At 47.3% G+C, this 22,190-nt stretch overlaps 50 non-coding genes and 25 pseudogenes across 50 annotated transcripts; all 75 read left to right on the plus strand.

The window, feature by feature from the left end:
- Positions 1-337: 337 nt before the first annotated feature.
- LOC138542059 (5S ribosomal RNA) lies at positions 338-456 on the plus strand. The gene has a single exon (XR_011290049.1). It is a non-coding gene; the product is annotated as a 5S ribosomal RNA (ribosomal RNA).
- Positions 457-562: 106 nt separating this feature from the next.
- Positions 563-681, plus strand: LOC138550754 (5S ribosomal RNA). Its single transcript, XR_011294501.1, has one exon. It is a non-coding gene; the product is annotated as a 5S ribosomal RNA (ribosomal RNA).
- Positions 682-787: 106 nt separating this feature from the next.
- Positions 788-896, plus strand: LOC138545597 (5S ribosomal RNA; annotated as a pseudogene).
- Positions 897-1,002: 106 nt separating this feature from the next.
- On the plus strand, positions 1,003-1,111 carry LOC138544274 (5S ribosomal RNA; annotated as a pseudogene).
- Positions 1,112-1,574: 463 nt separating this feature from the next.
- Positions 1,575-1,693, plus strand: LOC138542398 (5S ribosomal RNA). The gene has a single exon (XR_011290380.1). It is a non-coding gene; the product is annotated as a 5S ribosomal RNA (ribosomal RNA).
- Positions 1,694-1,799: 106 nt separating this feature from the next.
- On the plus strand, positions 1,800-1,918 carry LOC138549605 (5S ribosomal RNA). The gene has a single exon (XR_011293383.1). It is a non-coding gene; the product is annotated as a 5S ribosomal RNA (ribosomal RNA).
- A 106-nt stretch (positions 1,919-2,024) lies between these two features.
- On the plus strand, positions 2,025-2,143 carry LOC138548572 (5S ribosomal RNA). The gene has a single exon (XR_011292368.1). It is a non-coding gene; the product is annotated as a 5S ribosomal RNA (ribosomal RNA).
- Positions 2,144-2,249: 106 nt separating this feature from the next.
- Positions 2,250-2,358, plus strand: LOC138542709 (5S ribosomal RNA; annotated as a pseudogene).
- A 106-nt stretch (positions 2,359-2,464) lies between these two features.
- LOC138546894 (5S ribosomal RNA) lies at positions 2,465-2,573 on the plus strand (annotated as a pseudogene).
- Positions 2,574-2,679: 106 nt separating this feature from the next.
- On the plus strand, positions 2,680-2,788 carry LOC138543805 (5S ribosomal RNA; annotated as a pseudogene).
- Positions 2,789-3,241: 453 nt separating this feature from the next.
- Positions 3,242-3,360, plus strand: LOC138541403 (5S ribosomal RNA). Its single transcript, XR_011289411.1, has one exon. It is a non-coding gene; the product is annotated as a 5S ribosomal RNA (ribosomal RNA).
- A 106-nt stretch (positions 3,361-3,466) lies between these two features.
- On the plus strand, positions 3,467-3,585 carry LOC138537878 (5S ribosomal RNA). The gene has a single exon (XR_011285998.1). It is a non-coding gene; the product is annotated as a 5S ribosomal RNA (ribosomal RNA).
- Positions 3,586-3,691: 106 nt separating this feature from the next.
- On the plus strand, positions 3,692-3,810 carry LOC138537303 (5S ribosomal RNA). Its single transcript, XR_011285443.1, has one exon. It is a non-coding gene; the product is annotated as a 5S ribosomal RNA (ribosomal RNA).
- Positions 3,811-3,916: 106 nt separating this feature from the next.
- On the plus strand, positions 3,917-4,035 carry LOC138550755 (5S ribosomal RNA). Its single transcript, XR_011294502.1, has one exon. It is a non-coding gene; the product is annotated as a 5S ribosomal RNA (ribosomal RNA).
- Positions 4,036-4,141: 106 nt separating this feature from the next.
- On the plus strand, positions 4,142-4,250 carry LOC138544108 (5S ribosomal RNA; annotated as a pseudogene).
- Positions 4,251-4,703: 453 nt separating this feature from the next.
- On the plus strand, positions 4,704-4,822 carry LOC138540477 (5S ribosomal RNA). Its single transcript, XR_011288524.1, has one exon. It is a non-coding gene; the product is annotated as a 5S ribosomal RNA (ribosomal RNA).
- A 106-nt stretch (positions 4,823-4,928) lies between these two features.
- Positions 4,929-5,047, plus strand: LOC138550756 (5S ribosomal RNA). Its single transcript, XR_011294503.1, has one exon. It is a non-coding gene; the product is annotated as a 5S ribosomal RNA (ribosomal RNA).
- A 106-nt stretch (positions 5,048-5,153) lies between these two features.
- On the plus strand, positions 5,154-5,272 carry LOC138541777 (5S ribosomal RNA). The gene has a single exon (XR_011289774.1). It is a non-coding gene; the product is annotated as a 5S ribosomal RNA (ribosomal RNA).
- A 106-nt stretch (positions 5,273-5,378) lies between these two features.
- LOC138546308 (5S ribosomal RNA) lies at positions 5,379-5,497 on the plus strand. Its single transcript, XR_011290912.1, has one exon. It is a non-coding gene; the product is annotated as a 5S ribosomal RNA (ribosomal RNA).
- Positions 5,498-5,603: 106 nt separating this feature from the next.
- LOC138544110 (5S ribosomal RNA) lies at positions 5,604-5,712 on the plus strand (annotated as a pseudogene).
- A 463-nt stretch (positions 5,713-6,175) lies between these two features.
- LOC138537603 (5S ribosomal RNA) lies at positions 6,176-6,294 on the plus strand. Its single transcript, XR_011285734.1, has one exon. It is a non-coding gene; the product is annotated as a 5S ribosomal RNA (ribosomal RNA).
- Positions 6,295-6,400: 106 nt separating this feature from the next.
- Positions 6,401-6,519, plus strand: LOC138550758 (5S ribosomal RNA). The gene has a single exon (XR_011294505.1). It is a non-coding gene; the product is annotated as a 5S ribosomal RNA (ribosomal RNA).
- Positions 6,520-6,625: 106 nt separating this feature from the next.
- On the plus strand, positions 6,626-6,734 carry LOC138545598 (5S ribosomal RNA; annotated as a pseudogene).
- Positions 6,735-6,840: 106 nt separating this feature from the next.
- On the plus strand, positions 6,841-6,949 carry LOC138544006 (5S ribosomal RNA; annotated as a pseudogene).
- Positions 6,950-7,412: 463 nt separating this feature from the next.
- On the plus strand, positions 7,413-7,531 carry LOC138542399 (5S ribosomal RNA). Its single transcript, XR_011290381.1, has one exon. It is a non-coding gene; the product is annotated as a 5S ribosomal RNA (ribosomal RNA).
- A 106-nt stretch (positions 7,532-7,637) lies between these two features.
- On the plus strand, positions 7,638-7,756 carry LOC138549606 (5S ribosomal RNA). Its single transcript, XR_011293384.1, has one exon. It is a non-coding gene; the product is annotated as a 5S ribosomal RNA (ribosomal RNA).
- A 106-nt stretch (positions 7,757-7,862) lies between these two features.
- On the plus strand, positions 7,863-7,981 carry LOC138548573 (5S ribosomal RNA). The gene has a single exon (XR_011292369.1). It is a non-coding gene; the product is annotated as a 5S ribosomal RNA (ribosomal RNA).
- Positions 7,982-8,279: 298 nt separating this feature from the next.
- LOC138546896 (5S ribosomal RNA) lies at positions 8,280-8,388 on the plus strand (annotated as a pseudogene).
- A 106-nt stretch (positions 8,389-8,494) lies between these two features.
- On the plus strand, positions 8,495-8,603 carry LOC138543806 (5S ribosomal RNA; annotated as a pseudogene).
- Positions 8,604-9,056: 453 nt separating this feature from the next.
- LOC138541404 (5S ribosomal RNA) lies at positions 9,057-9,175 on the plus strand. Its single transcript, XR_011289412.1, has one exon. It is a non-coding gene; the product is annotated as a 5S ribosomal RNA (ribosomal RNA).
- A 106-nt stretch (positions 9,176-9,281) lies between these two features.
- On the plus strand, positions 9,282-9,400 carry LOC138537889 (5S ribosomal RNA). Its single transcript, XR_011286009.1, has one exon. It is a non-coding gene; the product is annotated as a 5S ribosomal RNA (ribosomal RNA).
- Positions 9,401-9,506: 106 nt separating this feature from the next.
- Positions 9,507-9,625, plus strand: LOC138537304 (5S ribosomal RNA). Its single transcript, XR_011285444.1, has one exon. It is a non-coding gene; the product is annotated as a 5S ribosomal RNA (ribosomal RNA).
- Positions 9,626-9,731: 106 nt separating this feature from the next.
- Positions 9,732-9,850, plus strand: LOC138550759 (5S ribosomal RNA). Its single transcript, XR_011294506.1, has one exon. It is a non-coding gene; the product is annotated as a 5S ribosomal RNA (ribosomal RNA).
- A 106-nt stretch (positions 9,851-9,956) lies between these two features.
- Positions 9,957-10,065, plus strand: LOC138544111 (5S ribosomal RNA; annotated as a pseudogene).
- Positions 10,066-10,518: 453 nt separating this feature from the next.
- On the plus strand, positions 10,519-10,637 carry LOC138540478 (5S ribosomal RNA). Its single transcript, XR_011288525.1, has one exon. It is a non-coding gene; the product is annotated as a 5S ribosomal RNA (ribosomal RNA).
- Positions 10,638-10,743: 106 nt separating this feature from the next.
- Positions 10,744-10,862, plus strand: LOC138550760 (5S ribosomal RNA). The gene has a single exon (XR_011294507.1). It is a non-coding gene; the product is annotated as a 5S ribosomal RNA (ribosomal RNA).
- Positions 10,863-10,968: 106 nt separating this feature from the next.
- LOC138541778 (5S ribosomal RNA) lies at positions 10,969-11,087 on the plus strand. The gene has a single exon (XR_011289775.1). It is a non-coding gene; the product is annotated as a 5S ribosomal RNA (ribosomal RNA).
- Positions 11,088-11,193: 106 nt separating this feature from the next.
- Positions 11,194-11,312, plus strand: LOC138546319 (5S ribosomal RNA). Its single transcript, XR_011290913.1, has one exon. It is a non-coding gene; the product is annotated as a 5S ribosomal RNA (ribosomal RNA).
- Positions 11,313-11,418: 106 nt separating this feature from the next.
- LOC138544112 (5S ribosomal RNA) lies at positions 11,419-11,527 on the plus strand (annotated as a pseudogene).
- Positions 11,528-11,990: 463 nt separating this feature from the next.
- On the plus strand, positions 11,991-12,109 carry LOC138540506 (5S ribosomal RNA). The gene has a single exon (XR_011288550.1). It is a non-coding gene; the product is annotated as a 5S ribosomal RNA (ribosomal RNA).
- A 106-nt stretch (positions 12,110-12,215) lies between these two features.
- LOC138546331 (5S ribosomal RNA) lies at positions 12,216-12,334 on the plus strand. The gene has a single exon (XR_011290914.1). It is a non-coding gene; the product is annotated as a 5S ribosomal RNA (ribosomal RNA).
- Positions 12,335-12,440: 106 nt separating this feature from the next.
- On the plus strand, positions 12,441-12,559 carry LOC138548574 (5S ribosomal RNA). Its single transcript, XR_011292370.1, has one exon. It is a non-coding gene; the product is annotated as a 5S ribosomal RNA (ribosomal RNA).
- Positions 12,560-12,665: 106 nt separating this feature from the next.
- On the plus strand, positions 12,666-12,774 carry LOC138542710 (5S ribosomal RNA; annotated as a pseudogene).
- Positions 12,775-12,880: 106 nt separating this feature from the next.
- LOC138546898 (5S ribosomal RNA) lies at positions 12,881-12,989 on the plus strand (annotated as a pseudogene).
- A 106-nt stretch (positions 12,990-13,095) lies between these two features.
- LOC138543807 (5S ribosomal RNA) lies at positions 13,096-13,204 on the plus strand (annotated as a pseudogene).
- Positions 13,205-13,657: 453 nt separating this feature from the next.
- On the plus strand, positions 13,658-13,776 carry LOC138541405 (5S ribosomal RNA). Its single transcript, XR_011289413.1, has one exon. It is a non-coding gene; the product is annotated as a 5S ribosomal RNA (ribosomal RNA).
- A 106-nt stretch (positions 13,777-13,882) lies between these two features.
- On the plus strand, positions 13,883-14,001 carry LOC138537900 (5S ribosomal RNA). Its single transcript, XR_011286020.1, has one exon. It is a non-coding gene; the product is annotated as a 5S ribosomal RNA (ribosomal RNA).
- A 106-nt stretch (positions 14,002-14,107) lies between these two features.
- On the plus strand, positions 14,108-14,226 carry LOC138537305 (5S ribosomal RNA). Its single transcript, XR_011285445.1, has one exon. It is a non-coding gene; the product is annotated as a 5S ribosomal RNA (ribosomal RNA).
- Positions 14,227-14,332: 106 nt separating this feature from the next.
- Positions 14,333-14,451, plus strand: LOC138550761 (5S ribosomal RNA). The gene has a single exon (XR_011294508.1). It is a non-coding gene; the product is annotated as a 5S ribosomal RNA (ribosomal RNA).
- A 106-nt stretch (positions 14,452-14,557) lies between these two features.
- LOC138544113 (5S ribosomal RNA) lies at positions 14,558-14,666 on the plus strand (annotated as a pseudogene).
- Positions 14,667-15,119: 453 nt separating this feature from the next.
- Positions 15,120-15,238, plus strand: LOC138540479 (5S ribosomal RNA). Its single transcript, XR_011288526.1, has one exon. It is a non-coding gene; the product is annotated as a 5S ribosomal RNA (ribosomal RNA).
- A 106-nt stretch (positions 15,239-15,344) lies between these two features.
- LOC138550762 (5S ribosomal RNA) lies at positions 15,345-15,463 on the plus strand. Its single transcript, XR_011294509.1, has one exon. It is a non-coding gene; the product is annotated as a 5S ribosomal RNA (ribosomal RNA).
- A 106-nt stretch (positions 15,464-15,569) lies between these two features.
- On the plus strand, positions 15,570-15,688 carry LOC138541779 (5S ribosomal RNA). The gene has a single exon (XR_011289776.1). It is a non-coding gene; the product is annotated as a 5S ribosomal RNA (ribosomal RNA).
- A 106-nt stretch (positions 15,689-15,794) lies between these two features.
- On the plus strand, positions 15,795-15,913 carry LOC138546343 (5S ribosomal RNA). Its single transcript, XR_011290915.1, has one exon. It is a non-coding gene; the product is annotated as a 5S ribosomal RNA (ribosomal RNA).
- A 106-nt stretch (positions 15,914-16,019) lies between these two features.
- LOC138544114 (5S ribosomal RNA) lies at positions 16,020-16,128 on the plus strand (annotated as a pseudogene).
- Positions 16,129-16,591: 463 nt separating this feature from the next.
- Positions 16,592-16,710, plus strand: LOC138537604 (5S ribosomal RNA). Its single transcript, XR_011285735.1, has one exon. It is a non-coding gene; the product is annotated as a 5S ribosomal RNA (ribosomal RNA).
- A 106-nt stretch (positions 16,711-16,816) lies between these two features.
- LOC138550763 (5S ribosomal RNA) lies at positions 16,817-16,935 on the plus strand. Its single transcript, XR_011294510.1, has one exon. It is a non-coding gene; the product is annotated as a 5S ribosomal RNA (ribosomal RNA).
- A 106-nt stretch (positions 16,936-17,041) lies between these two features.
- On the plus strand, positions 17,042-17,150 carry LOC138545599 (5S ribosomal RNA; annotated as a pseudogene).
- Positions 17,151-17,256: 106 nt separating this feature from the next.
- On the plus strand, positions 17,257-17,365 carry LOC138544276 (5S ribosomal RNA; annotated as a pseudogene).
- Positions 17,366-17,828: 463 nt separating this feature from the next.
- On the plus strand, positions 17,829-17,947 carry LOC138542400 (5S ribosomal RNA). The gene has a single exon (XR_011290382.1). It is a non-coding gene; the product is annotated as a 5S ribosomal RNA (ribosomal RNA).
- A 106-nt stretch (positions 17,948-18,053) lies between these two features.
- LOC138549607 (5S ribosomal RNA) lies at positions 18,054-18,172 on the plus strand. Its single transcript, XR_011293385.1, has one exon. It is a non-coding gene; the product is annotated as a 5S ribosomal RNA (ribosomal RNA).
- A 106-nt stretch (positions 18,173-18,278) lies between these two features.
- On the plus strand, positions 18,279-18,397 carry LOC138551247 (5S ribosomal RNA). Its single transcript, XR_011294974.1, has one exon. It is a non-coding gene; the product is annotated as a 5S ribosomal RNA (ribosomal RNA).
- A 106-nt stretch (positions 18,398-18,503) lies between these two features.
- LOC138542711 (5S ribosomal RNA) lies at positions 18,504-18,612 on the plus strand (annotated as a pseudogene).
- Positions 18,613-18,718: 106 nt separating this feature from the next.
- On the plus strand, positions 18,719-18,827 carry LOC138546899 (5S ribosomal RNA; annotated as a pseudogene).
- Positions 18,828-18,933: 106 nt separating this feature from the next.
- LOC138543808 (5S ribosomal RNA) lies at positions 18,934-19,042 on the plus strand (annotated as a pseudogene).
- Positions 19,043-19,495: 453 nt separating this feature from the next.
- LOC138540919 (5S ribosomal RNA) lies at positions 19,496-19,614 on the plus strand. The gene has a single exon (XR_011288943.1). It is a non-coding gene; the product is annotated as a 5S ribosomal RNA (ribosomal RNA).
- Positions 19,615-19,720: 106 nt separating this feature from the next.
- On the plus strand, positions 19,721-19,839 carry LOC138537912 (5S ribosomal RNA). Its single transcript, XR_011286031.1, has one exon. It is a non-coding gene; the product is annotated as a 5S ribosomal RNA (ribosomal RNA).
- Positions 19,840-19,945: 106 nt separating this feature from the next.
- Positions 19,946-20,064, plus strand: LOC138537306 (5S ribosomal RNA). Its single transcript, XR_011285446.1, has one exon. It is a non-coding gene; the product is annotated as a 5S ribosomal RNA (ribosomal RNA).
- Positions 20,065-20,170: 106 nt separating this feature from the next.
- On the plus strand, positions 20,171-20,289 carry LOC138550765 (5S ribosomal RNA). Its single transcript, XR_011294511.1, has one exon. It is a non-coding gene; the product is annotated as a 5S ribosomal RNA (ribosomal RNA).
- A 106-nt stretch (positions 20,290-20,395) lies between these two features.
- On the plus strand, positions 20,396-20,504 carry LOC138544115 (5S ribosomal RNA; annotated as a pseudogene).
- A 453-nt stretch (positions 20,505-20,957) lies between these two features.
- On the plus strand, positions 20,958-21,076 carry LOC138549379 (5S ribosomal RNA). Its single transcript, XR_011293161.1, has one exon. It is a non-coding gene; the product is annotated as a 5S ribosomal RNA (ribosomal RNA).
- Positions 21,077-21,182: 106 nt separating this feature from the next.
- LOC138550766 (5S ribosomal RNA) lies at positions 21,183-21,301 on the plus strand. Its single transcript, XR_011294512.1, has one exon. It is a non-coding gene; the product is annotated as a 5S ribosomal RNA (ribosomal RNA).
- A 106-nt stretch (positions 21,302-21,407) lies between these two features.
- LOC138541781 (5S ribosomal RNA) lies at positions 21,408-21,526 on the plus strand. Its single transcript, XR_011289778.1, has one exon. It is a non-coding gene; the product is annotated as a 5S ribosomal RNA (ribosomal RNA).
- A 106-nt stretch (positions 21,527-21,632) lies between these two features.
- LOC138546355 (5S ribosomal RNA) lies at positions 21,633-21,751 on the plus strand. Its single transcript, XR_011290917.1, has one exon. It is a non-coding gene; the product is annotated as a 5S ribosomal RNA (ribosomal RNA).
- Positions 21,752-21,857: 106 nt separating this feature from the next.
- LOC138544116 (5S ribosomal RNA) lies at positions 21,858-21,966 on the plus strand (annotated as a pseudogene).
- The last annotated feature ends 224 nt before the right edge of the window (positions 21,967-22,190 follow it).

Consider the following 22,190-nt stretch of genomic DNA (forward strand, 5'->3'; position numbering starts at 1 on the left):
CCTTTTTACATAGAATTAGCATACAGGTAGTGTGTTCATGGGTAATAAATCGACTTTCACATGTAATGCAGTACAGAGAATATTGAGTCCTTCAAGAGGCATGAAAGAAAACCATTATTGTGTTGATTGTTCTCTCCACCTCCCTGCAACAGACACAGGATGGATGAATTAAAGTTATCCTACCAGACATAGGAGTCCTGAATGGGCCCACCAGTCTTATATATCTCGCCTGATCGAGCCTGATCGAGCGATGAGCGTGGTATCATGTTGCAAGTGGCTGCATGGCTTAGCTTACTAAATGCAAATGCATAAGAGTAATATTCTTAGCATTCCTAGAGCCTACGGCCACACCACACTGAATGCAGCCGATCTCGTCTGATCTCGGAAGTTAAGCAGTGTCAGGCCTAGTTAGTACCTGGATGGGAGACTGCCTGGGAATACCAGGTGCTGTAGGCTTTTTTGTGCTCCAAGTTCAGGAAGTGAGCCCTTTCTCAATTGCCTTTTAAAACTGCAAGGTCTAGCCGACTAGATGCTTAAAAGTACAAAACTCACAAGGCCCAGAGCCTACGGCCACACCACACTGAATGCGCCCGATCTCGTCTGATCTCGGAAGCTAAGCAGTGTCGGGCCTCGTTAGTACCTGGATGGGAGACCGCCTGGGAATACCAGGTGCTGTAGGCTTTTTTGTGCTCCAAGTTCAGGAAGTGAGCCATTTCACAATTGCCTTTCAAAACTGTAAGGTCTAGCCGACTAGATGCTTAAAAGTACAAAACTCACAAGGCCCAGAGCCTACGGCCACACCACACTGAATGCGTCTGATCTCGGAAGCTAAGCAGTGTCGGGCCTCGTTAGTACCTGGATGGGAGACCACCTGAGAATACCAGGTGCTGTAGGCTTTTTTGTGCTCCAAGTTCAGGAAGTGAGCCATTTCACAATTGCCTTTCAAAACTGCAAGGTCTAGCCGACTAGATGCTTAAAAGTACAAAACTCACTAGGCCCAGAGCCTACGGCCACACCACACTGAATGCGCCTGATCTCGGAAGCTAAGCAGGGTCGGGCCTAGTTAGTACCTGGATGGGAGACTGCCTGGGAATACCAGGTGCTGTAGGCTTTTTTGTGCTCCATGATTAGTAATTGCGCAACTTCTCAATTATTTTTCAAATTTGGTATGTTTCCAAAATAATTGTATACCGTTTTATAGCGGAAATGTTGGACAACATCATGAGGGCTGGAGCTACCTTTTTACATAGAATTAGCATACAGGTAGTGTGTTCATGGGTAATAAATCGACTTTCACATGTAATGCAGTACAGAGAATATTGAGTCCTTCAAGAGGCATGAAAGAAAACCATTATTGTGTTGATTGTTCTCGCCACCTCCCTGCAACAGACACAGGATGGATGAATTAAAGTTATCCTACCAGACATAGGAGTCCTGAATGGGCCCACCAGTCTTATATATCTCGCCTGATCGAGCCTGATCGAGCGATGAGCGTGGTATCATGTTGCAAGTGGCTGCATGGCTTAGCTTACTAAATGCAAATGCATAAGAGTAATATTCTTAGCATTCCTAGAGCCTACGGCCACACCACACTGAATGCACCCGATCTCGTCTGATCTCTGAAGTTAAGCAGTGTCAGGCCTAGTTAGTTCCTGGATGGGAGACCGCCTGGGAATACCAGGTGCTGTAGGCTTTTTTGTGCTCCAAGTTCAGGAAGTGAGCCCTTTCTCAATTGCCTTTTAAAACTGCAAGGTCTAGCCGACTAGATGCTTAAAAGTACAAAACTCACTAGGCCCAGAGCCTACGGCCACACCACACTGAATGCGCCTGATCTCGTCTGATCTCAGAAGCTAAGCAGTGTCGGGCCTAGTTAGTACCTGAATGGGAGACCGCCTGGGAATACCAGGTGCTGTAGGCTTTTTTGTACTCCAAGTTCAGGAAGTGAGCCATTTCTCAATTGCCTTTCAAAACTGCAAGGTCTAGCCGACTAGATGCTTAAAAGTACAAAACTCACAAGGCTCAGAGCCTACGGCCACACCACACTGAATGCGCCCGATCTCGTCTGATCTCGGAAGCTAAGCAGTGTCGGGCCTTGTTAGTACCTGGATGGGAGACCGCCTGGGAATACCAGGTGCTGTAGGCTTTTTTGTGCTCCAAGTTCAGGAAGTGAGCCATTTCTCAATTGCCTTTCAAAACTGCAAGGTCTAGCTGACTAGATGCTTAAAAGTACAAAACTCACTAGGCCCAGAGCCTACGGCCACACCACACTGATTGCGCCCGATCTCGGAAGCTAAGCAGTGTCGGGCCTAGTTAGTACCTGGATGGGAGACCACCTGGGAATACCAGGTGCTGTAGGCTTTTTTGTGCTCCAAGTTCAGGAAGTGAGCCATTTCACAATTGCCTTTCAAAACTGTAAGGTCTAGCCGACTAGATGCTTAAAAGTACAAAACTCACAAGGCCCAGAGCCTACGGCCACACCACACTGAATGCGTCTGATCTAGGAAGCTAAGCAGTGTCGGGCCTCGTTAGTACCTGGATGGGAGACCGCCTGGGAATACCAGGTGCTGTAGGCTTTTTTGTGCTCCAAGTTCAGGAAGTGAGCCATTTCACAATTGCCTTTCAAAACTGCAAGGTCTAGCCGACTAGATGCTTAAAAGTACAAAACTCACTAGGCCCAGAGCCTACGGCCACACCACACTGAATGCGCCCGATCTCGGAAGCTAAGCAGGGTCGGGCCTAGTTAGTACCTGGATGGGAGACTGCCTGGGAATACCAGGTGCTGTAGGCTTTTTTGTGCTCCATGATTAGTAATTGCGCAACTTCTCAATTATTTTTCAAATTTGGTATGTTTCCAAAATAATTGTATCCCGTTTTATAGCGGAAATGTTGGACAACATCATGAGGGCTGGAGCTACCTTTTTACATAGAATTAGCATACAGGTAGTGTGTTCATGGGTAATAAATCGACTTTCACATGTAATGCAGTACAGAGAATATTGAGTCCTTCAAGAGGCATGAAAGAAACCCATTATTGTGTTGATTGTTCTCTCCACCTCCCTGCAACAGACACAGGATGGATGAATTAAAGTTATCCTACCAGACATAGGAGTCCTGAATGGGCCCACCAGTCTTATATATCTCGCCTGATCGAGCGATGAGCGTGGTATCATGTTGCAAGTGGCTGCATGGCTTAGCTTACTAAATGCAAATGCATAAGAGTAATATTCTTAGCATTCCTAGAGCCTATGGCCACACCACACTGAATGCACCCGATCTCGTCTGATCTCGGAAGTTAAGCAGTGTCAGGCCTAGTTAGTGCCTGGATGGGAGACCGCCTGGGAATACCAGGTGCTGTAGGCTTTTTTGTGCTCCAAGTTCAGGAAGTGAGCCCTTTCTCAATTGCCTTTTAAAACTGCAAGGTCTAGCCGACTAGATGCTTAAAAGTACAAAACTCACTAGGTCCAGAGCCTACGGCCACACCACACTGAATGCGCCTGATCTCGTCTGATCTCAGAAGCTAAGCAGTGTCGGGCCTAGTTAGTACCTGGATGGGAGACCACCTGGGAATACCAGGTGCTGTAGGCTTTTTTGTGCTCCAAGTTCAGGAAGTGAGCCATTTCACAATTGCCTTTCAAAACTGCAAGGTCTAGCCGACTAGATGCTTAAAAGTACAAAACTCACTAGGCCCAGACCCTACGGCCACACCACACTGAATGCGCCTGATCTCGTCTGATCTCAGAAGCTAAGCAGTGTCGGGCCTAGTTAGTACCTGGATGGGAGACCGCCTGGGAATACCAGGTGCTGTAGGCTTTTTGGTACTCCAAGTTCAGGAAGTGAGCCATTTCTCAATTGCCTTTCAAAACTGCAAGGTCTAGCCGACTAGATGCTTAAAAGTACAAAACTCACAAGGCCCAGAGCCTACGGCCACACCACACTGAATGCGCCCGATCTCGTCTGATCTCGGAAGCTAAGCAGTGTCGGGCCTCGTTAGTACCTGGATGGGAGACCGCCTGGGAATACCAGGTGCTGTAGGCTTTTTTGTGCTCCAAGTTCAGGAAGTGAGCCATTTCACAATTGCCTTTCAAAACTGCAAGGTCTAGCCGACTAGATGCTTAAAAGTACAAAACTCACTAGGCCCAGAGCCTACGGCCACACCACACTGAATGCGCCCGATCTCGGAAGCTAAACAGGGTCGGGCCTAGTTAGTACCTGGATGGGAGACTGCCTGGGAATACCAGGTGCTGTAGGCTTTTTTGTGCTCCATGATTAGTAATTGCGCAACTTCTCAATTATTTTTCAAATTTGGTATGTTTCCAAAATAATTGTATCCCGTTTTATAGCGGAAATGTTGGACAACATCATGAGGGCTGGAGCTACCTTTTTACATAGAATTAGCATACAGGTAGTGTGTTCATGGGTAATAAATCGACTTTCACATGTAATGCAGTACAGAGAATATTGAGTCCTTCAAGAGGCATGAAAGAAAACCATTATTGTGTTGATTGTTCTCTCCACCTCCCTGCAACAGACACAGGATGGATGAATTAAAGTTATCCTACCAGACATAGGAGTCCTGAATGGGCTCACCAGTCTTATATATCTCGCCTGATCGAGCGATGAGCGTGGTATCATGTTGCAAGTGGCTGCATGGCTTAGCTTACTAAATGCAAATGCATAAGAGTAATATTCTTAGCATTCCTAGAGCCTACGGCCACACCACACTGAATGCACCCGATCTTGTCTGATCTCGGAAGTTAAGCAGTGTCAGGCCTAGTTAGTACCTGGATGGGAGACCGCCTGGGAATACCAGGTGCTGTAGGCTTTTTTGTGCTCCAAGTTCAGGAAGTGAGCCCTTTCTCAATTGCCTTTTAAAACTGCAAGGTCTAGCCGACTAGATGCTTAAAAGTACAAAACTCACAGGGCCCAGAGCCTACGGCCACACCACACTGAATGCGCCCGATCTCGTCTGATCTCGGAAGCTAAGCAGTGTCGGGCCTCGTTAGTACCTGGATGGGAGACCGCCTGGGAATACCAGGTGCTGTAGGCTTTTTTGTGCTCCAAGTTCAGGAAGTGAGCCATTTCTCAATTGCCATTCAAAACTGCAAGGTCTAGCTGACTAGATGCTTAAAAGTACAAAACTCACTAGGCCCAGAGACTACGGACACACCACACTGATTGCGCCCGATCTCGTCTGATCTCGGAAGCTAAGCAGTGTCGGGCCTAGTTAGTACCTGGATGGGAGACCACCTGGGAATACCAGGTGCTGTAGGCTTTTTTGTGCTCCAAGTTCAGGAAGTGAGCCATTTCACAATTGCCTTTCAAAACTGCAAGGTCTAGCCGACTAGATGCTTAAAAGTACAAAACTCACTAGGCCCAGAGCCTACGGCCACACCACACTGAATGCGCCTGATCTCGTCTGATCTCAGAAGCTAAGCAGTGTCGGGCCTAGTTAGTACCTGGATGGGAGACCGCCTGGGAATACCAGGTGCTGTAGGCTTTTTTGTACTCCAAGTTCAGGAAGTGAGCCATTTCTCAATTGCCTTTCAAAACTGCAAGGTCTAGCCGACTAGATGCTTAAAAGTACAAAACTCACTAGGCCCAGAGCCTACGGCCACACCACACTGAATGCGCCCGATCTCGGAAGCTAAACAGGGTCGGGCCTAGTTAGTACCTGGATGGGAGACTGCCTGGGAATACCAGGTGCTGTAGGCTTTTTTGTGCTCCATGATTAGTAATTGCGCAACTTCTCAATTATTTTTCAAATTTGGTATGTTTCCAAAATAATTGTATCCCGTTTTATAGCGGAAATGTTGGACAACATCATGAGGGCTGGAGCTACCTTTTTACATAGAATTAGCATACAGGTAGTGTGTTCATGGGTAATAAATCGACTTTCACATGTAATGCAGTACAGAGAATATTGAGTCCTTCAAGAGGCATGAAAGAAAACCATTATTGTGTTGATTGTTCTCTCCACCTCCCTGCAACAGACACAGGATGGATGAATTAAAGTTATCCTACCAGACATAGGAGTCCTGAATGGGCCCACCAGTCTTATATATCTCGCCTGATCGAGCCTGATCGAGCGATGAGCGTGGTATCATGTTGCAAGTGGCTGCATGGCTTAGCTTACTAAATGCAAATGCATAAGAGTAATATTCTTAGCATTCCTAGAGCCTACGGCCACACCACACTGAATGCACCCGATCTCGTCTGATCTCGGAAGTTAAGCAGTGTCAGGCCTAGTTAGTACCTGGATGGGAGACTGCCTGGGAATACCAGGTGCTGTAGGCTTTTTTGTGCTCCAAGTTCAGGAAGTGAGCCCTTTCTCAATTGCCTTTTAAAACTGCAAGGTCTAGCCGACTAGATGCTTAAAAGTACAAAACTCACAAGGCCCAGAGCCTACGGCCACACCACACTGAATGCGCCCGATCTCGTCTGATCTCGGAAGCTAAGCAGTGTCGGGCCTCGTTAGTACCTGGATGGGAGACCGCCTGGGAATACCAGGTGCTGTAGGCTTTTTTGTGCTCCAAGTTCAGGAAGTGAGCCATTTCACAATTGCCTTTCAAAACTGTAAGGTCTAGCCGACTAGATGCTTAAAAGTACAAAACTCACAAGGCCCAGAGCCTACGGCCACACCACACTGAATGCGTCTGATCTCGGAAGCTAAGCAGTGTCGGGCCTCGTTAGTACCTGGATGGGAGACCACCTGAGAATACCAGGTGCTGTAGGCTTTTTTGTGCTCCAAGTTCAGGAAGTGAGCCATTTCACAATTGCCTTTCAAAACTGCAAGGTCTAGCCGACTAGATGCTTAAAAGTACAAAACTCACTAGGCCCAGAGCCTACGGCCACACCACACTGAATGCACCTGATCTCGGAAGCTAAGCAGGGTCGGGCCTAGTTAGTACCTGGATGGGAGACTGCCTGGGAATACCAGGTGCTGTAGGCTTTTTTGTGCTCCATGATTAGTAATTGCGCAACTTCTCAATTATTTTTCAAATTTGGTATGTTTCCAAAATAATTGTATACCGTTTTATAGCGGAAATGTTGGACAACATCATGAGGGCTGGAGCTACCTTTTTACATAGAATTAGCATACAGGTAGTGTGTTCATGGGTAATAAATCGACTTTCACATGTAATGCAGTACAGAGAATATTGAGTCCTTCAAGAGGCATGAAAGAAAACCATTATTGTGTTGATTGTTCTCGCCACCTCCCTGCAACAGACACAGGATGGATGAATTAAAGTTATCCTACCAGACATAGGAGTCCTGAATGGGCCCACCAGTTTTATATATCTCGCCTGATCGAGCCTGATCGAGCGATGAGCGTGGTATCATGTTGCAAGTGGCTGCATGGCTTAGCTTACTAAATGCAAATGCATAAGAGTAATATTCTTAGCATTCCTAGAGCCTACGGCCACACCACACTGAATGCACCCGATCTCGTCTGATCTCTGAAGTTAAGCAGTGTCAGGCCTAGTTAGTTCCTGGATGGGAGACCGCCTGGGAATACCAGGTGCTGTAGGCTTTTTTGTGCTCCAAGTTCAGGAAGTGAGCCCTTTCTCAATTGCCTTTTAAAACTGCAAGGTCTAGCCGACTAGATGCTTAAAAGTACAAAACTCACTAGGCCCAGAGCCTACGGCCACACCACACTGAATGCGCCTGATCTCGTCTGATCTCAGAAGCTAAGCAGTGTCGGGCCTAGTTAGTACCTGAATGGGAGACCGCCTGGGAATACCAGGTGCTGTAGGCTTTTTTGTACTCCAAGTTCAGGAAGTGAGCCATTTCTCAATTGCCTTTCAAAACTGCAAGGTCTAGCCGACTAGATGCTTAAAAGTACAAAACTCACAAGGCTCAGAGCCTACGGCCACACCACACTGAATGCGCCCGATCTCGTCTGATCTCGGAAGCTAAGCAGTGTCGGGCCTTGTTAGTACCTGGATGGGAGACCGCCTGGGAATACCAGGTGCTGTAGGCTTTTTTGTGCTCCAAGTTCAGGAAGTGAGCCATTTCTCAATTGCCTTTCAAAACTGCAAGGTCTAGCTGACTAGATGCTTAAAAGTACAAAACTCACTAGGCCCAGAGCCTACGGCCACACCACACTGATTGCGCCCGATCTCGGAAGCTACCTGGATGGGAGACCACCTGGGAATACCAGGTGCTGTAGGCTTTTTTGTGCTCCAAGTTCAGGAAGTGAGCCATTTCACAATTGCCTTTCAAAACTGTAAGGTCTAGCCGACTAGATGCTTAAAAGTACAAAACTCACAAGGCCCAGAGCCTACGGCCACACCACACTGAATGCGTCTGATCTAGGAAGCTAAGCAGTGTCGGGCCTCGTTAGTACCTGGATGGGAGACCGCCTGGGAATACCAGGTGCTGTAGGCTTTTTTGTGCTCCAAGTTCAGGAAGTGAGCCATTTCACAATTGCCTTTCAAAACTGCAAGGTCTAGCCGACTAGATGCTTAAAAGTACAAAACTCACTAGGCCCAGAGCCTACGGCCACACCACACTGAATGCGCCCGATCTCGGAAGCTAAGCAGGGTCGGGCCTAGTTAGTACCTGGATGGGAGACTGCCTGGGAATACCAGGTGCTGTAGGCTTTTTTGTGCTCCATGATTAGTAATTGCGCAACTTCTCAATTATTTTTCAAATTTGGTATGTTTCCAAAATAATTGTATCCCGTTTTATAGCGGAAATGTTGGACAACATCATGAGGGCTGGAGCTACCTTTTTACATAGAATTAGCATACAGGTAGTGTGTTCATGGGTAATAAATCGACTTTCACATGTAATGCAGTACAGAGAATATTGAGTCCTTCAAGAGGCATGAAAGAAACCCATTATTGTGTTGATTGTTCTCTCCACCTCCCTGCAACAGACACAGGATGGATGAATTAAAGTTATCCTACCAGACATAGGAGTCCTGAATGGGCCCACCAGTCTTATATATCTCGCCTGATCGAGCGATGAGCGTGGTATCATGTTGCAAGTGGCTGCATGGCTTAGCTTACTAAATGCAAATGCATAAGAGTAATATTCTTAGCATTCCTAGAGCCTATGGCCACACCACACTGAATGCACCCGATCTCGTCTGATCTCGGAAGTTAAGCAGTGTCAGGCCTAGTTAGTGCCTGGATGGGAGACCGCCTGGGAATACCAGGTGCTGTAGGCTTTTTTGTGCTCCAAGTTCAGGAAGTGAGCCCTTTCTCAATTGCCTTTTAAAACTGCAAGGTCTAGCCGACTAGATGCTTAAAAGTACAAAACTCACTAGGCCCAGAGCCTACGGCCACACCACACTGAATGCGCCTGATCTCGTCTGATCTCAGAAGCTAAGCAGTGTCGGGCCTAGTTAGTACCTGGATGGGAGACCACCTGGGAATACCAGGTGCTGTAGGCTTTTTTGTGCTCCAAGTTCAGGAAGTGAGCCATTTCACAATTGCCTTTCAAAACTGCAAGGTCTAGCCGACTAGATGCTTAAAAGTACAAAACTCACTAGGCCCAGACCCTACGGCCACACCACACTGAATGCGCCTGATCTCGTCTGATCTCAGAAGCTAAGCAGTGTCGGGCCTAGTTAGTACCTGGATGGGAGACCGCCTGGGAATACCAGGTGCTGTAGGCTTTTTGGTACTCCAAGTTCAGGAAGTGAGCCATTTCTCAATTGCCTTTCAAAACTGCAAGGTCTAGCCGACTAGATGCTTAAAAGTACAAAACTCACAAGGCCCAGAGCCTACGGCCACACCACACTGAATGCGCCCGATCTCGTCTGATCTCGGAAGCTAAGCAGTGTCGGGCCTCGTTAGTACCTGGATGGGAGACCGCCTGGGAATACCAGGTGCTGTAGGCTTTTTTGTGCTCCAAGTTCAGGAAGTGAGCCATTTCACAATTGCCTTTCAAAACTGCAAGGTCTAGCCGACTAGATGCTTAAAAGTACAAAACTCACTAGGCCCAGAGCCTACGGCCACACCACACTGAATGCGCCCGATCTCGGAAGCTAAACAGGGTCGGGCCTAGTTAGTACCTGGATGGGAGACTGCCTGGGAATACCAGGTGCTGTAGGCTTTTTTGTGCTCCATGATTAGTAATTGCGCAACTTCTCAATTATTTTTCAAATTTGGTATGTTTCCAAAATAATTGTATCCCGTTTTATAGCGGAAATGTTGGACAACATCATGAGTGCTGGAGCTACCTTTTTACATAGAATTAGCATACAGGTAGTGTGTTCATGGGTAATAAATCGACTTTCACATGTAATGCAGTACAGAGAATATTGAGTCCTTCAAGAGGCATGAAAGAAAACCATTATTGTGTTGATTGTTCTCTCCACCTCCCTGCAACAGACACAGGATGGATGAATTAAAGTTATCCTACCAGACATAGGAGTCCTGAATGGGCTCACCAGTCTTATATATCTCGCCTGATCGAGCGATGAGCGTGGTATCATGTTGCAAGTGGCTGCATGGCTTAGCTTACTAAATGCAAATGCATAAGAGTAATATTCTTAGCATTCCTAGAGCCTACGGCCACACCACACTGAATGCACCCGATCTTGTCTGATCTCGGAAGTTAAGCAGTGTCAGGCCTAGTTAGTACCTGGATGGGAGACCGCCTGGGAATACCAGGTGCTGTAGGCTTTTTTGTGCTCCAAGTTCAGGAAGTGAGCCCTTTCTCAATTGCCTTTTAAAACTGCAAGGTCTAGCCGACTAGATGCTTAAAAGTACAAAACTCACAGGGCCCAGAGCCTACGGCCACACCACACTGAATGCGCCCGATCTCGTCTGATCTCGGAAGCTAAGCAGTGTCGGGCCTCGTTAGTACCTGGATGGGAGACCGCCTGGGAATACCAGGTGCTGTAGGCTTTTTTGTGCTCCAAGTTCAGGAAGTGAGCCATTTCTCAATTGCCATTCAAAACTGCAAGGTCTAGCTGACTAGATGCTTAAAAGTACAAAACTCACTAGGCCCAGAGACTACGGACACACCACACTGATTGCGCCCGATCTCGTCTGATCTCGGAAGCTAAGCAGTGTCGGGCCTAGTTAGTACCTGGATGGGAGACCACCTGGGAATACCAGGTGCTGTAGGCTTTTTTGTGCTCCAAGTTCAGGAAGTGAGCCATTTCACAATTGCCTTTCAAAACTGCAAGGTCTAGCCGACTAGATGCTTAAAAGTACAAAACTCACTAGGCCCAGAGCCTACGGCCACACCACACTGAATGCGCCTGATCTCGTCTGATCTCAGAAGCTAAGCAGTGTCGGGCCTAGTTAGTACCTGGATGGGAGACCGCCTGGGAATACCAGGTGCTGTAGGCTTTTTTGTACTCCAAGTTCAGGAAGTGAGCCATTTCTCAATTGCCTTTCAAAACTGCAAGGTCTAGCCGACTAGATGCTTAAAAGTACAAAACTCACTAGGCCCAGAGCCTACGGCCACACCACACTGAATGCGCCCGATCTCGGAAGCTAAACAGGGTCGGGCCTAGTTAGTACCTGGATGGGAGACTGCCTGGGAATACCAGGTGCTGTAGGCTTTTTTGTGCTCCATGATTAGTAATTGCGCAACTTCTCAATTATTTTTCAAATTTGGTATGTTTCCAAAATAATTGTATCCCGTTTTATAGCGGAAATGTTGGACAACATCATGAGGGCTGGAGCTACCTTTTTACATAGAATTAGCATACAGGTAGTGTGTTCATGGGTAATAAATCGACTTTCACATGTAATGCAGTACAGAGAATATTGAGTCCTTCAAGAGGCATGAAAGAAAACCATTATTGTGTTGATTGTTCTCTCCACCTCCCTGCAACAGACACAGGATGGATGAATTAAAGTTATCCTACCAGACATAGGAGTCCTGAATGGGCCCACCAGTCTTATATATCTCGCCTGATCGAGCCTGATCGAGCGATGAGCGTGGTATCATGTTGCAAGTGGCTGCATGGCTTAGCTTACTAAATGCAAATGCATAAGAGTAATATTCTTAGCATTCCTAGAGCCTACGGCCACACCACACTGAATGCACCCGATCTCGTCTGATCTCGGAAGTTAAGCAGTATCAGGCCTAGTTAGTACCTGGATGGGAGACCGCCTGGGAATACCAGGTGCTGTAGGCTTTTTTGTGCTCCAAGTTCAGGAAGTGAGCCCTTTCTCAATTGCCTTTTAAAACTGCAAGGTCTAGCCGACTAGATGCTTAAAAGTACAAAACTCACTAGGCCCAGAGCCTACGGCCACACCACACTGAATGCGCCTGATCTCGTCTGATCTCAGAAGCTAAGCAGTGTCGGGCCTAGTTAGTACCTGGATGGGAGACCGCCTGGGAATACCAGGTGCTGTAGGCTTTTTTGTACTCCAAGTTCAGGAAGTGAGCCATTTCTCAATTGCCTTTCAAAACTGCAAGGTCTAGCCGACTAGATGCTTAAAAGTACAAAACTCACAAGGCTCAGAGCCTACGGCCACACCACACTGAATGCGCCCGATCTCGTCTGATCTCGGAAGCTAAGCAGTGTCGGGCCTTGTTAGTACCTGGATGGGAGACCGCCTGGGAATACCAGGTGCTGTAGGCTTTTTTGTGCTCCAAGTTCAGGAAGTGAGCCATTTCTCAATTGCCTTTCAAAACTGCAAGGTCTAGCTGACTAGATGCTTAAAAGTACAAAACTCACTAGGCCCAGAGCCTACGGCCACACCACACTGATTGCGCCCGATCTCGGAAGCTAAGCAGTGTCGGGCCTAGTTAGTACCTGGATGGGAGACCACCTGGGAATACCAGGTGCTGTAGGCTTTTTTGTGCTCCAAGTTCAGGAAGTGAGCCATTTCACAATTGCCTTTCAAAACTGTAAGGTCTAGCCGACTAGATGCTTAAAAGTACAAAACTCACAAGGCCCAGAGCCTACGGCCACACCACACTGAATGCGTCTGATCTAGGAAGCTAAGCAGTGTCGGGCCTCGTTAGTACCTGGATGGGAGACCGCCTGGGAATACCAGGTGCTGTAGGCTTTTTTGTGCTCCAAGTTCAGGAAGTGAGCCATTTCACAATTGCCTTTCAAAACTGCAAGGTCTAGCCGACTAGATGCTTAAAAGTACAAAACTCACTAGGCCCAGAGCCTACGGCCACACCACACTGAATGCGCCCGATCTCGGAAGCTAAGCAGGGTCGGGCCTAGTTAGTACCTGGATGGGAGACTGCCTGGGAATACCAGGTGCTGTAGGCTTTTTTGTGCTCCATGATTAGTAATTGCGCAACTTCTCAATTATTTTTCAAATTTGGTATGTTTCCAAAATAATTGTATCCCGTTTTATAGCGGAAATGTTGGACAACATCATGAGGGCTGGAGCTACCTTTTTACATAGAATTAGCATACAGGTAGTGTGTTCATGGGTAATAAATCGACTTTCACATGTAATGCAGTACAGAGAATATTGAGTCCTTCAAGAGGCATGAAAGAAACCCATTATTGTGTTGATTGTTCTCTCCACCTCCCTGCAACAGACACAGGATGGATGAATTAAAGTTATCCTACCAGACATAGGAGTCCTGAATGGGCCCACCAGTCTTATATATCTCGCCTGATCGAGCGATGAGCGTGGTATCATGTTGCAAGTGGCTGCATGGCTTAGCTTACTAAATGCAAATGCATAAGAGTAATATTCTTAGCATTCCTAGAGCCTATGGCCACACCACACTGAATGCACCCGATCTCGTCTGATCTCGGAAGTTAAGCAGTGTCAGGCCTAGTTAGTGCCTGGATGGGAGACCGCCTGGGAATACCAGGTGCTGTAGGCTTTTTTGTGCTCCAAGTTCAGGAAGTGAGCCCTTTCTCAATTGCCTTTTAAAACTGCAAGGTCTAGCCGACTAGATGCTTAAAAGTACAAAACTCACTAGGCCCAGAGCCTACGGCCACACCACACTGAATGCGCCTGATCTCGTCTGATCTCAGAAGCTAAGCAGTGTCGGGCCTAGTTAGTACCTGGATGGGAGACCACCTGGGAATACCAGGTGCTGTAGGCTTTTTTGTGCTCCAAGTTCAGGAAGTGAGCCATTTCACAATTGCCTTTCAAAACTGCAAGGTCTAGCCGACTAGATGCTTAAAAGTACAAAACTCACTAGGCCCAGACCCTACGGCCACACCACACTGAATGCGCCTGATCTCGTCTGATCTCAGAAGCTAAGCAGTGTCGGGCCTAGTTAGTACCTGGATGGGAGACCGCCTGGGAATACCAGGTGCTGTAGGCTTTTTGGTACTCCAAGTTCAGGAAGTGAGCCATTTCTCAATTGCCTTTCAAAACTGCAAGGTCTAGCCGACTAGATGCTTAAAAGTACAAAACTCACAAGGCCCAGAGCCTACGGCCACACCACACTGAATGCGCCCGATCTCGTCTGATCTCGGAAGCTAAGCAGTGTCGGGCCTCGTTAGTACCTGGATGGGAGACCGCCTGGGAATACCAGGTGCTGTAGGCTTTTTTGTGCTCCAAGTTCAGGAAGTGAGCCATTTCACAATTGCCTTTCAAAACTGCAAGGTCTAGCCGACTAGATGCTTAAAAGTACAAAACTCACTAGGCCCAGAGCCTACGGCCACACCACACTGAATGCGCCCGATCTCGGAAGCTAAACAGGGTCGGGCCTAGTTAGTACCTGGATGGGAGACTGCCTGGGAATACCAGGTGCTGTAGGCTTTTTTGTGCTCCATGATTAGTAATTGCGCAACTTCTCAATTATTTTTCAAATTTGGTATGTTTCCAAAATAATTGTATCCCGTTTTATAGCGGAAATGTTGGACAACATCATGAGGGCTGGAGCTACCTTTTTACATAGAATTAGCATACAGGTAGTGTGTTCATGGGTAATAAATCGACTTTCACATGTAATGCAGTACAGAGAATATTGAGTCCTTCAAGAGGCATGAAAGAAAACCATTATTGTGTTGATTGTTCTCTCCACCTCCCTGCAACAGACACAGGATGGATGAATTAAAGTTATCCTACCAGACATAGGAGTCCTGAATGGGCTCACCAGTCTTATATATCTCGCCTGATCGAGCGATGAGCGTGGTATCATGTTGCAAGTGGCTGCATGGCTTAGCTTACTAAATGCAAATGCATAAGAGTAATATTCTTAGCATTCCTAGAGCCTACGGCCACACCACACTGAATGCACCCGATCTTGTCTGATCTCGGAAGTTAAGCAGTGTCAGGCCTAGTTAGTACCTGGATGGGAGACCGCCTGGGAATACCAGGTGCTGTAGGCTTTTTTGTGCTCCAAGTTCAGGAAGTGAGCCCTTTCTCAATTGCCTTTTAAAACTGCAAGGTCTAGCCGACTAGATGCTTAAAAGTACAAAACTCACAGGGCCCAGAGCCTACGGCCACACCACACTGAATGCGCCCGATCTCGTCTGATCTCGGAAGCTAAGCAGTGTCGGGCCTCGTTAGTACCTGGATGGGAGACCGCCTGGGAATACCAGGTGCTGTAGGCTTTTTTGTGCTCCAAGTTCAGGAAGTGAGCCATTTCTCAATTGCCATTCAAAACTGCAAGGTCTAGCTGACTAGATGCTTAAAAGTACAAAACTCACTAGGCCCAGAGACTACGGACACACCACACTGATTGCGCCCGATCTCGTCTGATCTCGGAAGCTAAGCAGTGTCGGGCCTAGTTAGTACCTGGATGGGAGACCACCTGGGAATACCAGGTGCTGTAGGCTTTTTTGTGCTCCAAGTTCAGGAAGTGAGCCATTTCACAATTGCCTTTCAAAACTGCAAGGTCTAGCCGACTAGATGCTTAAAAGTACAAAACTCACTAGGCCCAGAGCCTACGGCCACACCACACTGAATGCGCCTGATCTCGTCTGATCTCAGAAGCTAAGCAGTGTCGGGCCTAGTTAGTACCTGGATGGGAGACCGCCTGGGAATACCAGGTGCTGTAGGCTTTTTTGTACTCCAAGTTCAGGAAGTGAGCCATTTCTCAATTGCCTTTCAAAACTGCAAGGTCTAGCCGACTAGATGCTTAAAAGTACAAAACTCACTAGGCCCAGAGCCTACGGCCACACCACACTGAATGCGCCCGATCTCGGAAGCTAAACAGGGTCGGGCCTAGTTAGTACCTGGATGGGAGACTGCCTGGGAATACCAGGTGCTGTAGGCTTTTTTGTGCTCCATGATTAGTAATTGCGCAACTTCTCAATTATTTTTCAAATTTGGTATGTTTCCAAAATAATTGTATCCCGTTTTATAGCGGAAATGTTGGACAACATCATGAGGGCTGGAGCTACCTTTTTACATAGAATTAGCATACAGGTAGTGTGTTCATGGGTAATAAATCGACTTTCACATGTAATGCAGTACAGAGAATATTGAGTCCTTCAAGAGGCATGAAAGAAAACCATTATTGTGTTGATTGTTCTCTCCACCTCCCTGCAACAGACACAGGATGGATGAATTAAAGTTATCCTACCAGACATAGGAGTCCTGAATGGGCCCACCAGTCTTATATATCTCGCCTGATCGAGCCTGATCGAGCGATGAGCGTGGTATCATGTTGCAAGTGGCTGCATGGCTTAGCTTACTAAATGCAAATGCATAAGAGTAATATTCTTAGCATTCCTAGAGCCTACGGCCACACCACACTGAATGCACCCGATCTCGTCTGATCTCGGAAGTTAAGCAGTGTCAGGCCTAGTTAGTACCTGGATGGGAGACTGCCTGGGAATACCAGGTGCTGTAGGCTTTTTTGTGCTCCAAGTTCAGGAAGTGAGCCCTTTCTCAATTGCCTTTTAAAACTGCAAGGTCTAGCCGACTAGATGCTTAAAAGTACAAAACTCACAAGGCCCAGAGCCTACGGCCACACCACACTGAATGCGCCCGATCTCGTCTGATCTCGGAAGCTAAGCAGTGTCGGGCCTCGTTAGTACCTGGATGGGAGACCGCCTGGGAATACCAGGTGCTGTAGGCTTTTTTGTGCTCCAAGTTCAGGAAGTGAGCCATTTCACAATTGCCTTTCAAAACTGTAAGGTCTAGCCGACTAGATGCTTAAAAGTACAAAACTCACAAGGCCCAGAGCCTACGGCCACACCACACTGAATGCGTCTGATCTCGGAAGCTAAGCAGTGTCGGGCCTCGTTAGTACCTGGATGGGAGACCACCTGAGAATACCAGGTGCTGTAGGCTTTTTTGTGCTCCAAGTTCAGGAAGTGAGCCATTTCACAATTGCCTTTCAAAACTGCAAGGTCTAGCCGACTAGATGCTTAAAAGTACAAAACTCACTAGGCCCAGAGCCTACGGCCACACCACACTGAATGCGCCTGATCTCGGAAGCTAAGCAGGGTCGGGCCTAGTTAGTACCTGGATGGGAGACTGCCTGGGAATACCAGGTGCTGTAGGCTTTTTTGTGCTCCATGATTAGTAATTGCGCAACTTCTCAATTATTTTGCAAATTTGGTATGTTTCCAAAATAATTGTATACCGTTTTATAGCGGAAATGTTGGACAACATCATGAGGGCTGGAGCTACCTTTTTACATAGAATTAGCATACAGGTAGTGTGTTCATGGGTAATAAATCGACTTTCACATGTAATGCAGTACAGAGAATATTGAGTCCTTCAAGAGGCATGAAAGAAAACCATTATTGTGTTGATTGTTCTCGCCACCTCCCTGCAACAGACACAGGATGGATGAATTAAAGTTATCCTACCAGACATAGGAGTCCTGAATGGGCCCACCAGTCTTATATATCTCGCCTGATCGAGCCTGATCGAGCGATGAGCGTGGTATCATGTTGCAAGTGGCTGCATGGCTTAGCTTACTAAATGCAAATGCATAAGAGTAATATTCTTAGCATTCCTAGAGCCTACGGCCACACCACACTGAATGCACCCGATCTCGTCTGATCTCTGAAGTTAAGCAGTGTCAGGCCTAGTTAGTTCCTGGATGGGAGACCGCCTGGGAATACCAGGTGCTGTAGGCTTTTTTGTGCTCCAAGTTCAGGAAGTGAGCCCTTTCTCAATTGCCTTTTAAAACTGCAAGGTCTAGCCGACTAGATGCTTAAAAGTACAAAACTCACTAGGCCCAGAGCCTACGGCCACACCACACTGAATGCGCCTGATCTCGTCTGATCTCAGAAGCTAAGCAGTGTCGGGCCTAGTTAGTACCTGAATGGGAGACCGCCTGGGAATACCAGGTGCTGTAGGCTTTTTTGTACTCCAAGTTCAGGAAGTGAGCCATTTCTCAATTGCCTTTCAAAACTGCAAGGTCTAGCCGACTAGATGCTTAAAAGTACAAAACTCACAAGGCTCAGAGCCTACGGCCACACCACACTGAATGCGCCCGATCTCGTCTGATCTCGGAAGCTAAGCAGTGTCGGGCCTTGTTAGTACCTGGATGGGAGACCGCCTGGGAATACCAGGTGTTGTAGGCTTTTTTGTGCTCCAAGTTCAGGAAGTGAGCCATTTCTCAATTGCCTTTCAAAACTGCAAGGTCTAGCTGACTAGATGCTTAAAAGTACAAAACTCACTAGGCCCAGAGCCTACGGCCACACCACACTGATTGCGCCCGATCTCGGAAGCTAAGCAGTGTCGGGCCTAGTTAGTACCTGGATGGGAGACCACCTGGGAATACCAGGTGCTGTAGGCTTTTTTGTGCTCCAAGTTCAGGAAGTGAGCCATTTCACAATTGCCTTTCAAAACTGTAAGGTCTAGCCGACTAGATGCTTAAAAGTACAAAACTCACAAGGCCCAGAGCCTACGGCCACACCACACTGAATGCGTCTGATCTAGGAAGCTAAGCAGTGTCGGGCCTCGTTAGTACCTGGATGGGAGACCGCCTGGGAATACCAGGTGCTGTAGGCTTTTTTGTGCTCCAAGTTCAGGAAGTGAGCCATTTCACAATTGCCTTTCAAAACTGCAAGGTCTAGCCGACTAGATGCTTAAAAGTACAAAACTCACTAGGCCCAGAGCCTACGGCCACACCACACTGAATGCGCCCGATCTCGGAAGCTAAGCAGGGTCGGGCCTAGTTAGTACCTGGATGGGAGACTGCCTGGGAATACCAGGTGCTGTAGGCTTTTTTGTGCTCCATGATTAGTAATTGCGCAACTTCTCAATTATTTTTCAAATTTGGTATGTTTCCAAAATAATTGTATCCCGTTTTATAGCGGAAATGTTGGACAACATCATGAGGGCTGGAGCTACCTTTTTACATAGAATTAGCATACAGGTAGTGTGTTCATGGGTAATAAATCGACTTTCACATGTAATGCAGTACAGAGAATATTGAGTCCTTCAAGAGGCATGAAAGAAACCCATTATTGTGTTGATTGTTCTCTCCACCTCCCTGCAACAGACACAGGATGGATGAATTAAAGTTATCCTACCAGACATAGGAGTCCTGAATGGGCCCACCAGTCTTATATATCTCGCCTGATCGAGCGATGAGCGTGGTATCATGTTGCAAGTGGCTGCATGGCTTAGCTTACTAAATGCAAATGCATAAGAGTAATATTCTTAGCATTCCTAGAGCCTACGGCCACACCACACTGAATGCACCCGATCTCGTCTGATCTCGGAAGTTAAGCAGTGTCAGGCCTAGTTAGTGCCTGGATGGGAGACCGCCTGGGAATACCAGGTGCTGTAGGCTTTTTTGTGCTCCAAGTTCAGGAAGTGAGCCCTTTCTCAATTGCCTTTTAAAACTGCAAGGTCTAGCCGACTAGATGCTTAAAAGTACAAAACTCACTAGGCCCAGAGCCTACGGCCACACCACACTGAATGCGCCTGATCTCGTCTGATCTCAGAAGCTAAGCAGTGTCGGGCCTAGTTAGTACCTGGATGGGAGACCACCTGGGAATACCAGGTGCTGTAGGCTTTTTTGTGCTCCAAGTTCAGGAAGTGAGCCATTTCACAATTGCCTTTCAAAACTGCAAGGTCTAGCCGACTAGATGCTTAAAAGTACAAAACTCACTAGGCCCAGACCCTACGGCCACACCACACTGAATGCGCCTGATCTCGTCTGATCTCAGAAGCTAAGCAGTGTCGGGCCTAGTTAGTACCTGGATGGGAGACCGCCTGGGAATACCAGGTGCTGTAGGCTTTTTGGTACTCCAAGTTCAGGAAGTGAGCCATTTCTCAATTGCCTTTCAAAACTGCAAGGTCTAGCCGACTAGATGCTTAAAAGTACAAAACTCACAAGGCCCAGAGCCTACGGCCACACCACACTGAATGCGCCCGATCTCGTCTGATCTCGGAAGCTAAGCAGTGTCGGGCCTCGTTAGTACCTGGATGGGAGACCGCCTGGGAATACCAGGTGCTGTAGGCTTTTTTGTGCTCCAAGTTCAGGAAGTGAGCCATTTCACAATTGCCTTTCAAAACTGCAAGGTCTAGCCGACTAGATGCTTAAAAGTACAAAACTCACTAGGCCCAGAGCCTACGGCCACACCACACTGAATGCGCCCGATCTCGGAAGCTAAACAGGGTCGGGCCTAGTTAGTACCTGGATGGGAGACTGCCTGGGAATACCAGGTGCTGTAGGCTTTTTTGTGCTCCATGATTAGTAATTGCGCAACTTCTCAATTATTTTTCAAATTTGGTATGTTTCCAAAATAATTGTATCCCGTTTTATAGCGGAAATGTTGGACAACATCATGAGGGCTGGAGCTACCTTTTTACATAGAATTAGCATACAGGTAGTGTGTTCATGGGTAATAAATCGACTTTCACATGTAATGCAGTACAGAGAATATTGAGTCCTTCAAGAGGCATGAAAGAAAACCATTATTGTGTTGATTGTTCTCTCCACCTCCCTGCAACAGACACAGGATGGATGAATTAAAGTTATCCTACCAGACATAGGAGTCCTGAATGGGCTCACCAGTCTTATATATCTCGCCTGATCGAGCGATGAGCGTGGTATCATGTTGCAAGTGGCTGCATGGCTTAGCTTACTAAATGCAAATGCATAAGAGTAATATTCTTAGCATTCCTAGAGCCTACGGCCACACCACACTGAATGCACCCGATCTCGTCTGATCTCGGAAGTTAAGCAGTGTCAGGCCTAGTTAGTACCTGGATGGGAGACCGCCTGGGAATACCAGGTGCTGTAGGCTTTTTTGTGCTCCAAGTTCAGGAAGTGAGCCCTTTCTCAATTGCCTTTTAAAACTGCAAGGTCTAGCCGACTAGATGCTTAAAAGTACAAAACTCACAGGGCCCAGAGCCTACGGCCACACCACACTGAATGCGCCCGATCTCGTCTGATCTCGGAAGCTAAGCAGTGTCGGGCCTCGTTAGTACCTGGATGGGAGACCGCCTGGGAATACCAGGTGCTGTAGGCTTTTTTGTGCTCCAAGTTCAGGAAGTGAGCCATTTCTCAATTGCCATTCAAAACTGCAAGGTCTAGCTGACTAGATGCTTAAAAGTACAAAACTCACTAGGCCCAGAGACTACGGACACACCACACTGATTGCGCCCGATCTCGTCTGATCTCGGAAGCTAAGCAGTGTCGGGCCTAGTTAGTACCTGGATGGGAGACCACCTGGGAATACCAGGTGCTGTAGGCTTTTTTGTGCTCCAAGTTCAGGAAGTGAGCCATTTCACAATTGCCTTTCAAAACTGCAAGGTCTAGCCGACTAGATGCTTAAAAGTACAAAACTCACTAGGCCCAGAGCCTACGGCCACACCACACTGAATGCGCCTGATCTCGTCTGATCTCAGAAGCTAAGCAGTGTCGGGCCTAGTTAGTACCTGGATGGGAGACCGCCTGGGAATACCAGGTGCTGTAGGCTTTTTTGTACTCCAAGTTCAGGAAGTGAGCCATTTCTCAATTGCCTTTCAAAACTGCAAGGTCTAGCCGACTAGATGCTTAAAAGTACAAAACTCACTAGGCCCAGAGCCTACGGCCACACCACACTGAATGCGCCCGATCTCGGAAGCTAAACAGGGTCGGGCCTAGTTAGTACCTGGATGGGAGACTGCCTGGGAATACCAGGTGCTGTAGGCTTTTTTGTGCTCCATGATTAGTAATTGCGCAACTTCTCAATTATTTTTCAAATTTGGTATGTTTCCAAAATAATTGTATCCCGTTTTATAGCGGAAATGTTGGACAACATCATGAGGGCTGGAGCTACCTTTTTACATAGAATTAGCATACAGGTAGTGTGTTCATGGGTAATAAATCGACTTTCACATGTAATGCAGTACAGAGAATATTGAGTCCTTCAAGAG

Source organism: Ambystoma mexicanum, unplaced genomic scaffold (assembly GCF_040938575.1).
Source record: "Ambystoma mexicanum isolate Mex_15411 unplaced genomic scaffold, UKY_AmexF1_1 Mex_scaf10, whole genome shotgun sequence".
Classification (NCBI taxonomy): Eukaryota; Metazoa; Chordata; class Amphibia; order Caudata; family Ambystomatidae; genus Ambystoma; species Ambystoma mexicanum.